Below are 9512 nucleotides of genomic sequence, written 5' to 3'. Positions count from 1 at the left end.
GTTAGGCAGGGGAATAAACTGGAGAACAAATAGACACTGTTTCATACCTGTAGCGCTTGCAGGCCAATCTGGAAAGAAAGAACTGCACAAATGATTGCTCACAATTTATTGCGTGACTGCAAGTGAGAAAAGTCCCAGAAGGAAACTGCAGGGTATTAGAGGACATAGGACAGAGTGATAAATAAGAACAGTAATTAACATTCGTTAAGTCCATACCGTAAACCAGACTTCCCAATCCTCACTGGATTCAACTGAGGCTAAGTGGGGCATATGCTAATGTGCCTTTTGCATTTCCTCGTGTTGGACATTGTAATAGGGCATTTCCCAAGTGGATTTGACCATAGAAACCCATTCAGAGGATATCCGTTCAATTCTGTGGCAGTTTTGGCAAGATTGCTGAGGATCATGAGGAGCCATTGAAGGGTTCTCTGCTGGAGAGAGATGGAGGGAGGTTTCATTTTTCCAAATGATAGAGCACATTTACCTTATGAGCCAAGTCATTAAAAAATGGCTTCAGATACAGTTTAGGGATCTCAATTTTGCTAGTGTATAATAATTACATTTGCTTTCCAAAATACTGACCTACTAAATCTAAGCTTCCTAGAGAACAATTTATATTTTTAGAAAACTCCAGTCACACATAAAACTGGTGACTGACACTGATTGTCTCTGGGGAGGGGGTAAGTGGCTGGGTGACAAGGATAGAAGGAAGAGTCTTCACTATAGAACCATGGACCAAGGCTAAGTATCATCTATTAAACATAAAGTGCAAATTTTAAAAAGTCCATGGGCGATCTAGATGTAGCTAAGATTGAGAACCATTGGTAGAGGTGATTAGTGAATTAAAAACAAAATAATTTGAAATTCATTATTTAAAATTTCTATTAAAATGCATTAGAATAGATAAATTATTGGCAGGCTATTAACCTCACAAAAAGCAATTTACAGTGATGGGGTAGAGAAGTCAGGCCACTTGGATTTTAGGAGACAGAAAATGGGGGAAATAGAAGCCAAAACCCATAGCTGTTTGCTGGTGGGCAGCCACAGGGGAGCTGACTGGACCCTGACCCTTCTATTAGCTGTAGGATTTGGAAAAGTTTCTCAGTCTCCCAGATTCCTTATTGTAACATAGAAATAATATTATTTTCATTCCTTTAGCTGATAGCTGGAAAAGCCGAATGAAACAGCAAATGAAGATTACATGTCCACGCACGTGTGCACACACACACTCACACACACACACTTCTTGGAGTGCTCAATTTGATGTGAGCAGAGAGGGGTAGTGCGGTTGTTTTGATAGGGAGAAGGGAAGATGTAGGTCTTGCAGATTTGGGAAGGGAGGGGAGCAAAAGGATGAAAATGCTTCCTGAAAAGCAGGGAAACCCTTTCCTCTGGGAGGGAATGGGGATGAAGGGCGAGGTAGTGCAGATGCAGAGGCCACCAGATAAAAGAAACATTTCCGGAGAGTGGAGGGATGCCGAAGTAGCTCACACCAGTAATCCCAGCAGCTTGGGAGGCTGAGGCAGGAGGATCCCAAATTTGAAGCCAACCTCAGCAATTTAGTGAGGCTCTGAGCAACTTAGCGAGACCCTGTGTCCAGAAAAAGATACATAAAAGAGCTGGGGATGTAGCTCAGTGGGAAAGTGCCTCTAGATTCAAGCCTCTGTACCAAAAAAAAAAAAAAAAAAAAAAGACAATGTTCATAGCACATCAAATGTTCCAAATGCTCCTGATATTTGATGAACAAAGGCAATATTTTTTGTTTAAATCATCTTTGGATGCAAATGCAGACAACTTCCCTGCTTGTTTTGCTTCCCTACTTCTGAACTTTTCCCTCCATTATCTCTGGCACAAATTCCTTCAGGGGCCATTTCTTCATTCATGCCTTTATTTTGAGCCTACCGTATGGCAGGTCCTGCGAGACCAGGGAAATAGACACACAGATAATGATGCAGGATGGTGGAGATGGGGAAAGCAAGGCACATGAACTCAGAAACATGTCTGGGTGTTTTCAGAGAAGGAATTGTGTGGGTTTCTGCAGTGCTGAAATCTACCCCATAGCACCACAAATAAGCCAACTGAGATGATGGATCCACTTGAGTAGACATGTCCCATTTGGCTCAAGAAAGATGCTGACATACTGTATCAAAAAGCCTAAGAAGAGCTAGGTGCTGTGGCTCATGCCTGCAATTCCAGCCACTCAGGAGGCCAAGGCAAGGAGCATTGCAAGTTTGAGGCCAATTTGGGCAAATTTATGAGATTCTGCTCAAAATAAAATTCAGAAAGGACTGAGGATATATATAGCCCAGTGACAGAGCACTTGCCTAGTATGTATGAGGCTTTGGGTTCAATCTCCAGTACTGGGGTGAAAAAAAAGTCTAAGAAAATAATGAATCAAGCTTTTGAAACATAATTGTCCACTTTCTCAGTCATCAAAACAGTAGGGTCCAATGCCTTAGTCCCGATTAGCAATTACACTAATATTCTGAAATGAAGTTCATAGGCAGTGTAACCTACTTTTGTAATGTCCAATTGTAAGATGAAGGAAAAATTTAAGTTAAATAAATTTTCATTAAATACGTAATTCACCATGTGAATATAAGAGTAATATAATAAAATACTCCGATGTTAACATCTAAATGAGCGAGTGCTGTGTGTGACAGCAGAAGACAGCTGATTTGGGTGTGTGTTATTGTATTGGCAACTCAAATACCATGAAGAAATTTGCTGATGGGGATGTGGTTTCCTAAAATAGTGAAGAACTTTTCATCGATTTTTTGCACTAAACAGAGTGCAAATTTCTGAGTTTACACAGCAAAAAATTTGGGAGAAATTAGTGGATATTGCAAAACAGCAAAAGATACTCAAACATAATTTCCCTGTGTGTATAGGTAAGATGGTGTTAGGCTTTAGCTCAGATCAGTATAAATAGCCTTTCCTTTCTCCCCTTCTTTTTTTCTCTTTCTCTGGGGAATCACATCTATCCAATGCACTTTACTGAACTACACACACCCCCTACCCGATGAGCAGCCCTTGCGTCTCCATGAACTTCCGGTGGGACACCCAAAGTTCCATGGCACTCGGGCAATTCTTAGGGCTCCCTGGCAAACTGCAGGCCTATCACATCTCACTCCACACTCCTTAAATGTGGCAGTGCCCCTCTGACCATGGTGACATCCAACAAGCACTCCACAGATTTCCAAAATGCCCACTAGGGGGTAGCACCATCCCCTTTGACAACCACTGAAATGGAATGTTCATTAAAGGGAACTCAGTCACGCCAGAAGCTCACTGCTTGGCCAGATACTTATAGGTGGCAGATAAAAGAGGAAGATCTTTCAAGCTACCCCTTGTTGGAAGTGGATGAATGCCATGTGCAGAATAATGTTTGAGGCAGTGTCTAGCTTGTTTAATCATCAAGGACTATTTACTGAGCAACCATGCTAGGCACTAGTGCAGAAGCTGGTGATACCTTAGGGAATAAAACAGATTTCGTCCCTCATGGAGCTAGCCAACTGAGACACAAAGGTATCTGCCATGGGTCAGAAGCAAACTGACCACCAGTTGGTTTTACCTGAAACAGGAGAATTAACTGTTCACTGCTGACCTTTTATTTTTATTTAGTCTCCTCATAAACTAAATAAAAATAAAAAATAAAATAAAACAACTTCAGTTGATGGAGAATTCAGATTATTGGGGTTCTTGTTAACAGGAGTTACTCTATAGTTTTTAAGATATCACTTGCCAAGAAATGGGGACTTCATCAAGTCAGAGACAAGAACTTATCTAAATTTATCTAAATAGATGTATCTAGTAATCAAGACATTCAGACTTCTCAAAAGTTAGGAATGCTTTCATTGATATGAAGACATGGCCAGCAACATTCTGGGGATAAAAGGGCAGGTTCCTTGAGAGTAAGACACATATCCTAAGCTATCAAGTAAAGAGGCAGAATATTAATGTCCTTCCTTCCTTCCTTCCTTCCTTCCTTCCTTCCTTCCTTCGTTCTCCTCTCTCTTACTTTCTTAAGAGACAGCATCTCTATGTCACCAGATGATTCTCTTACTTCTGGGTTCAGTTGATCTTCCTCAACCTCCTAGGACTACAGGTGTGTGCCAGCACCCCTGGCCTAAGCAGGGGCTTTTGAATATGATATGTTCTGGGGGTACTGGACCCTACTCATTGTTGCTGTTTAATTATGGCAATAACTCAGCCTCTCTGGTTCTCTGTGTCATCATCTGCAGAATGAGTACAGTACCCACATCCATAGGTTTTATGGCTGAAGAATATAATGTTCCCAGAGCACTGAGCACCATGCCTGGCACATAGTTGCTCAGGGCACTAAAGTTATTACTACTTGTTTAGGAAAGTGAGGCTGAGTTGTAGTGGTTGGATTCTTTGCTCCTCTTGCTAGCTGAGAACCACTACTTAGAGCTGAGGGGCAAGTTTTTGCACATCACAGTTACTAAAGAGAAGATGTTTATTCCTTGCAAACAAATATGGGTTCAGATTCTTCACTGGATCTTAAAGGTAGACTTAAAGCCTATTAAATCATCTTCTGCAACTTCTATGTTGCACAAAGGAATAAACTGAGTTCCAGAGAGGCAGGAATATCTGGGATCAGAATGGTGTTCAGGTGTCCAAGGTCAGGTCTCCAAGGCTATTAACTGCATGTGACCCAGTGTTTCCCAAAGTCTGAATATAGGACCATGTAATGGTCAATTTGAATTGTCAACTTGATTGGATTAAGATAAGCTGATAATTAAGAGGCTTATGGTCATGTTGATGAGGGCATATCCAGGAATGATTGGCATGTGGGATAGCAGCACCATCCAAAAGGATGATGGCTTGGATAGAATAAAAATGGAAAGAACAAGGGAGCAGCCCCAGAAAAAAGCTGATTCTTCTTGAATGGGTTCTTGATTGCTGCTGAGACCCTCTGAGGATATCAGACTCCCACTTCTTCACTCTTTCAAAGTGCACTCTGCCAGTGATTCTCTAGAAGCCTTCAGTCTCAGACTAGGGTAGCATCATTGATCCCTCTTGTTTTGAGGGATTTGAACTATATCTACTAGTTCTTCCAGCTCTCCAGCTTGCAGACGGCCATTGTGGACTATTCAGCTTCTGGTTGCATAAGCCAACCTAATAAATCCACTTTTTATATTTATACTTCCTGTTGATTCTGTTCCTCTAGGGAACCCTAATACAGACCACTTGTATTAAGGACTTTTAACAATTAGGTTTTGGGTCCTACACGTAAATTATTTTGTCAACACTAGGGATTGGGCCTAGGAGTCTGAATTTAATAGGTCAAACTTGGATTTCAGTACCACTGATGTGGTACCTCCTCCAACCCTATCCTATCTACCTACAGTTACCACCCAGTTAATCCACATCAGTGGATTATCCACTGATATGTTACTACTCTCTTACTCCAATCATTTCACCTTTTACTGTTCTTGCATTATCACACTTGTGAGCTTTTGGGGGACACCACATATTCAAACCAAATACAATTTGGCTTATAATATTATAAAATGTCTGTACCCAGAGCCACTTGTGAAAACTTGGTCACAGTGGATTTCAAACAAGATCATAAATTGAGGACTGTTAAAATATCTAACAATTTAGTTTATCATTTTTATTAATTTCTGCTTCAATTTTCCATTGAGTTGTCTGTTTGCCAGGATAGGTCCCGTTCCCTGCTTCTCATGATGTGGTATGAGTCAGCATAGCTCTGTGCTCTAGAAAAGGCTCCCACAATGAATGAATGGATGGATAACCTTGAACTGTGCGAGGCTTATACTAAGTGCTTAATATATGTTAGCCATTAGTTTACTCAGAGGGAAAAACATCTACAGAGAGGTGATGCTGATATCTCAGATGTGGGCCTAGTTCTTAGGGTCAAGTGCCCATTCCATGAACAAAGATAGCAGAAGATAGAAATTAGGATAATGGAAAGGGAAGTCCCAGCTAAGATTTCAGGAGTGTGTGGCATAAACCATACTTCCTTTTTGTTGTTATTTTCCTACAAAGAGAATGTAAGATCAGATATGAACTTTACTCTATTTTTTTGGTACTAGGGATGAACACAGGGACCCATAACCACTAAGTCACATTCCCAGTCCTTTTATTTTTTATTTTGAGACAGAGTCATACTAAGTTACCTAGGGCCTTGCTAAGTTGCTTAGGCTGATTTTGAACTTGCAATCTTCCTGTCTTAATCTCTTGAGCCACTGGGATTATAGGCATGCACTCCAGTACCCTGCTTGACTTTACTTTTGACAGTTTAAATTGTTGATTGCATCAGCAAAAATTCCCCATCCTGAAGACTATACAGTTAGGGTTTATTTGTTCCCTTACACACAAACAACAGAGACCATGAGTTGTTGCATACTTTTTAGCATATAAATGACTTGTGCATCTCTCAATGTGAAAACAGACATAGTTTTCATGAACATGGAGAAGTTCAGCTACAAGAGAATTCTTAGCTGTAATAAGTAGCGTGCAAATGAGATAATGGAAAAAGAATGAGGAAGTAGTTTCTTCTTCATGGTGAAAAGGAGAGAGGGTCCTTTTCTTCCCTTGAGAAAGGCATCTATTAACTGCAAAATAAATGACTGGGACTTTGGAGCTAGGACTCCACCATGACAGCATTGTGCAATAATAGCTGCTTTCATATATAGATTTCACAACAGTTTATGGACACTTGGACTTAGCGTACTCATGTGGCTCATGCTGAGTTTTTATTTCCTCCCTTTTTAACTGAAGAAAACCAGGGCAGAAAATTTTTAAAGGGTTACTTGAAGTTACAAAGCTTGGATTTGAACCTAGTACTCAAAGTTTTAGGGCTAGAGACCCACATTGTGGGCTGACAGATGACTTATTATTGTTGTTGTTTTATGGAGCAGGATGTGATTGCCAGTGAATCAGAAGAAGGAGAAGGCTGGGAGCTCAGGAGAGACTCTTGGGGACCAGAAATCCTGATGGGAGGGCCTGGTGTCTCTCATCACTACACTCTATCTGGCTTAGCCTTGCCATGTGGTGTCCAAACGGACACATGGGGATTGCAATTCATACCCACTGCTCTGGGTTCTTCTCGAGACATGGGCCAAGAGTCCTGGATGAAGTATGTGTGTGGAGTGGGCTTTGATATGGGTTGAGAGGGGAGTAGGTGTACACTGGTGAACAGAGTGGCCAGACGTTACCAAGTGAAGGAAAACAGTCAAAGGACAAGAGATGATGTTAATCCTTCTCATTATCTTGACGTATTTAAAAAGGAAGAGGGGAGCTGGGCATGGTGGCACATTCCTGTAATCACAGCAGCAGGGGAGGCTGAGGAGATGGCAAATTGGAGGTCAGCCTTAGCAGCTTAGCTAGATCCCCAGCAGCTTGGAAAGACCTAGTCTCAAAATTGAAAATAAAAAGGGCTGAGGGTATAGCTCAGCGGTAAAACTTTCCCTGGGTTCAATTCCCAGTAGCAAAAAAAAAAAAAAAAAAAAAAAAAAAAGAAAAGGGAAAAGAAAAAAAATAAAGAAAAGAAAAGACAGAACCATACACAGGCTAGATTTGAGGTCAGTTTCAGACAGCCAGTTGTGACAACTACATCCATGAAATAACTAGGCCCACACTTGTCAGGATCCAAAAAGAATCCATCAGGACCCATCTGAACTTGTAAATTAGGAGTAAATATGATTTTTTTAAAACTTAACTTTGTTTTCTCATACCATTTTACAATGAATTTTTAAAGATTTGTGCATGACTATTTCTTTCATAGGAACTAGAGCTTTAAGAAAGGAATGACTTGGAGGTTCCTATAAAGGCAGGTACAAGATCTGGGTACAAAGAAAGGGATATGGTAGGGTACTCCTGTAGTCCTGGCCACTCAGGAGGCTGAGGCATGGGATTGCTTCAGCTCTGAAGTTTGGGACTAGCTTTGCCTAGGTCATAGCCCCTCGGAAGGAAAGAAAAGGAAAAAAAAGAAAGGTTCTCTTTGGCTGAAAAAAATACCATATTTCTGAGGTTGACTCAGTTACCTAAATGTAGCAGCAAATCATTCACTTCTTCCCAGGGAGTTGTTTCATGTTTCAGGAGAATTTATAAGCACATCTAAATCTAATCTAAATCTAAAGAAAAGCTGTCATATATAAGGGCTAAGGTGGAAGTACCAGGCAGAAGAAAAAAACTCTAGTTGCTATCAGTTTTTATTCTAAATTGCTTCAGTTCTTTAAAAACTAATATCTTACAGAGGATGCAGTCCACAACTCTTAACAGAATAATTATACAAATTAGAAATATACAAATAAATATTTCTCATTAAATGATGTTAAAATGTCTTCAAGTAACAGTTTATATAGCTTTATTTATGTTAAGATAATTTTGCTTTGATTCAAAAATACCTCAATTACAGGCACATGCCTGTAATTTCAGTGACTTGAGAGGCTGAGGAAGAAGGATTACAAGCTCAAGGCCAGCCTCAGCAACTTAGACCCTGATTCAAAATAAAAAATACTAAGGGTTGGGGATACAGTTCAATGGTAGAGCACCCATAGGTTCAAAAAACAAAGCCAGACAAAACAAAACAAAAAATCAAACAGAGCAAAAGTTTATTTGACACTCTTATCATCCACATCTCAGGAAACAACGCTGTGTAATGGTAATTAACATTCATAATTTGGGAGTATGAAAAGATCCTCAAATGCTTTTTTTTTTTGTGTGTGTGTGTGTGTGTGTGTGTATGTTCACGCCAGGGATTGAACTCAGGGGCACTCTACCACTAAGCCACATCCTCAGCCCTATTTTCTATTTTATTTAGAGACAGGGCCACCCTGAATTGTTCAGCATCTCACTGTTACTGAGGCTGGCTTTGAACTTTTGATCCTCTGCCTCAGCCTCCCTAGCCTCTGGGATTACAGGCGTGTACCACTATGCCCAGCCTCAAATGCCTATTAAATCATCAAAGATAAAATGATGTTTTAAATAGTGTTTTTTTAGACCTTGAGATAGTTTTAATAGCAAATTATTTTATAGCTTTTTGAGTTTTGAAACTTGGGGAAGTCACCTATGGTATAAAAGCTAATTCTCTTAACTAGAACATGCAATTAACTGGAAAAAAAAAATTCTCTAAGCCTGCACACTAAGACAGTTTGTGAAAAAACTGTCTTAGCGTTTGTGGCCAAAGCCAAAGATTTCCTCTTCTTATAAACCTTGAATGGAGTAGGTCCCTCACCAATTATAGAGGGCCCCTTGGGTCTCAGAACTTTCCACAAGTGTTTTGGTCTCTATGACGATGTACCCAGTTGGCGAAGCGGAAACACCAGTGATAAGGCACCAGGCACAGGTGGGGAGAAGTCTGTAGAAAACGAAGCAGGTTCTTTTTGTGCATCTAGGAGTGACTGCTTCACCTTGCCAGAATCTGCAGAGCTGCGCGGACCAGGCTGCCCAGAGTTCCCACCTCTCCAGGAAAGTTCTAGCAGGCTGGCAGCTCTGGAAGCACCAGGGCTTCTGATGGC

This window comes from Ictidomys tridecemlineatus, chromosome 3 (genome assembly GCF_052094955.1).
Source record: "Ictidomys tridecemlineatus isolate mIctTri1 chromosome 3, mIctTri1.hap1, whole genome shotgun sequence".
Classification (NCBI taxonomy): domain Eukaryota; kingdom Metazoa; phylum Chordata; class Mammalia; order Rodentia; family Sciuridae; genus Ictidomys; species Ictidomys tridecemlineatus.
This window is presented reverse-complemented; position numbering follows the sequence as displayed.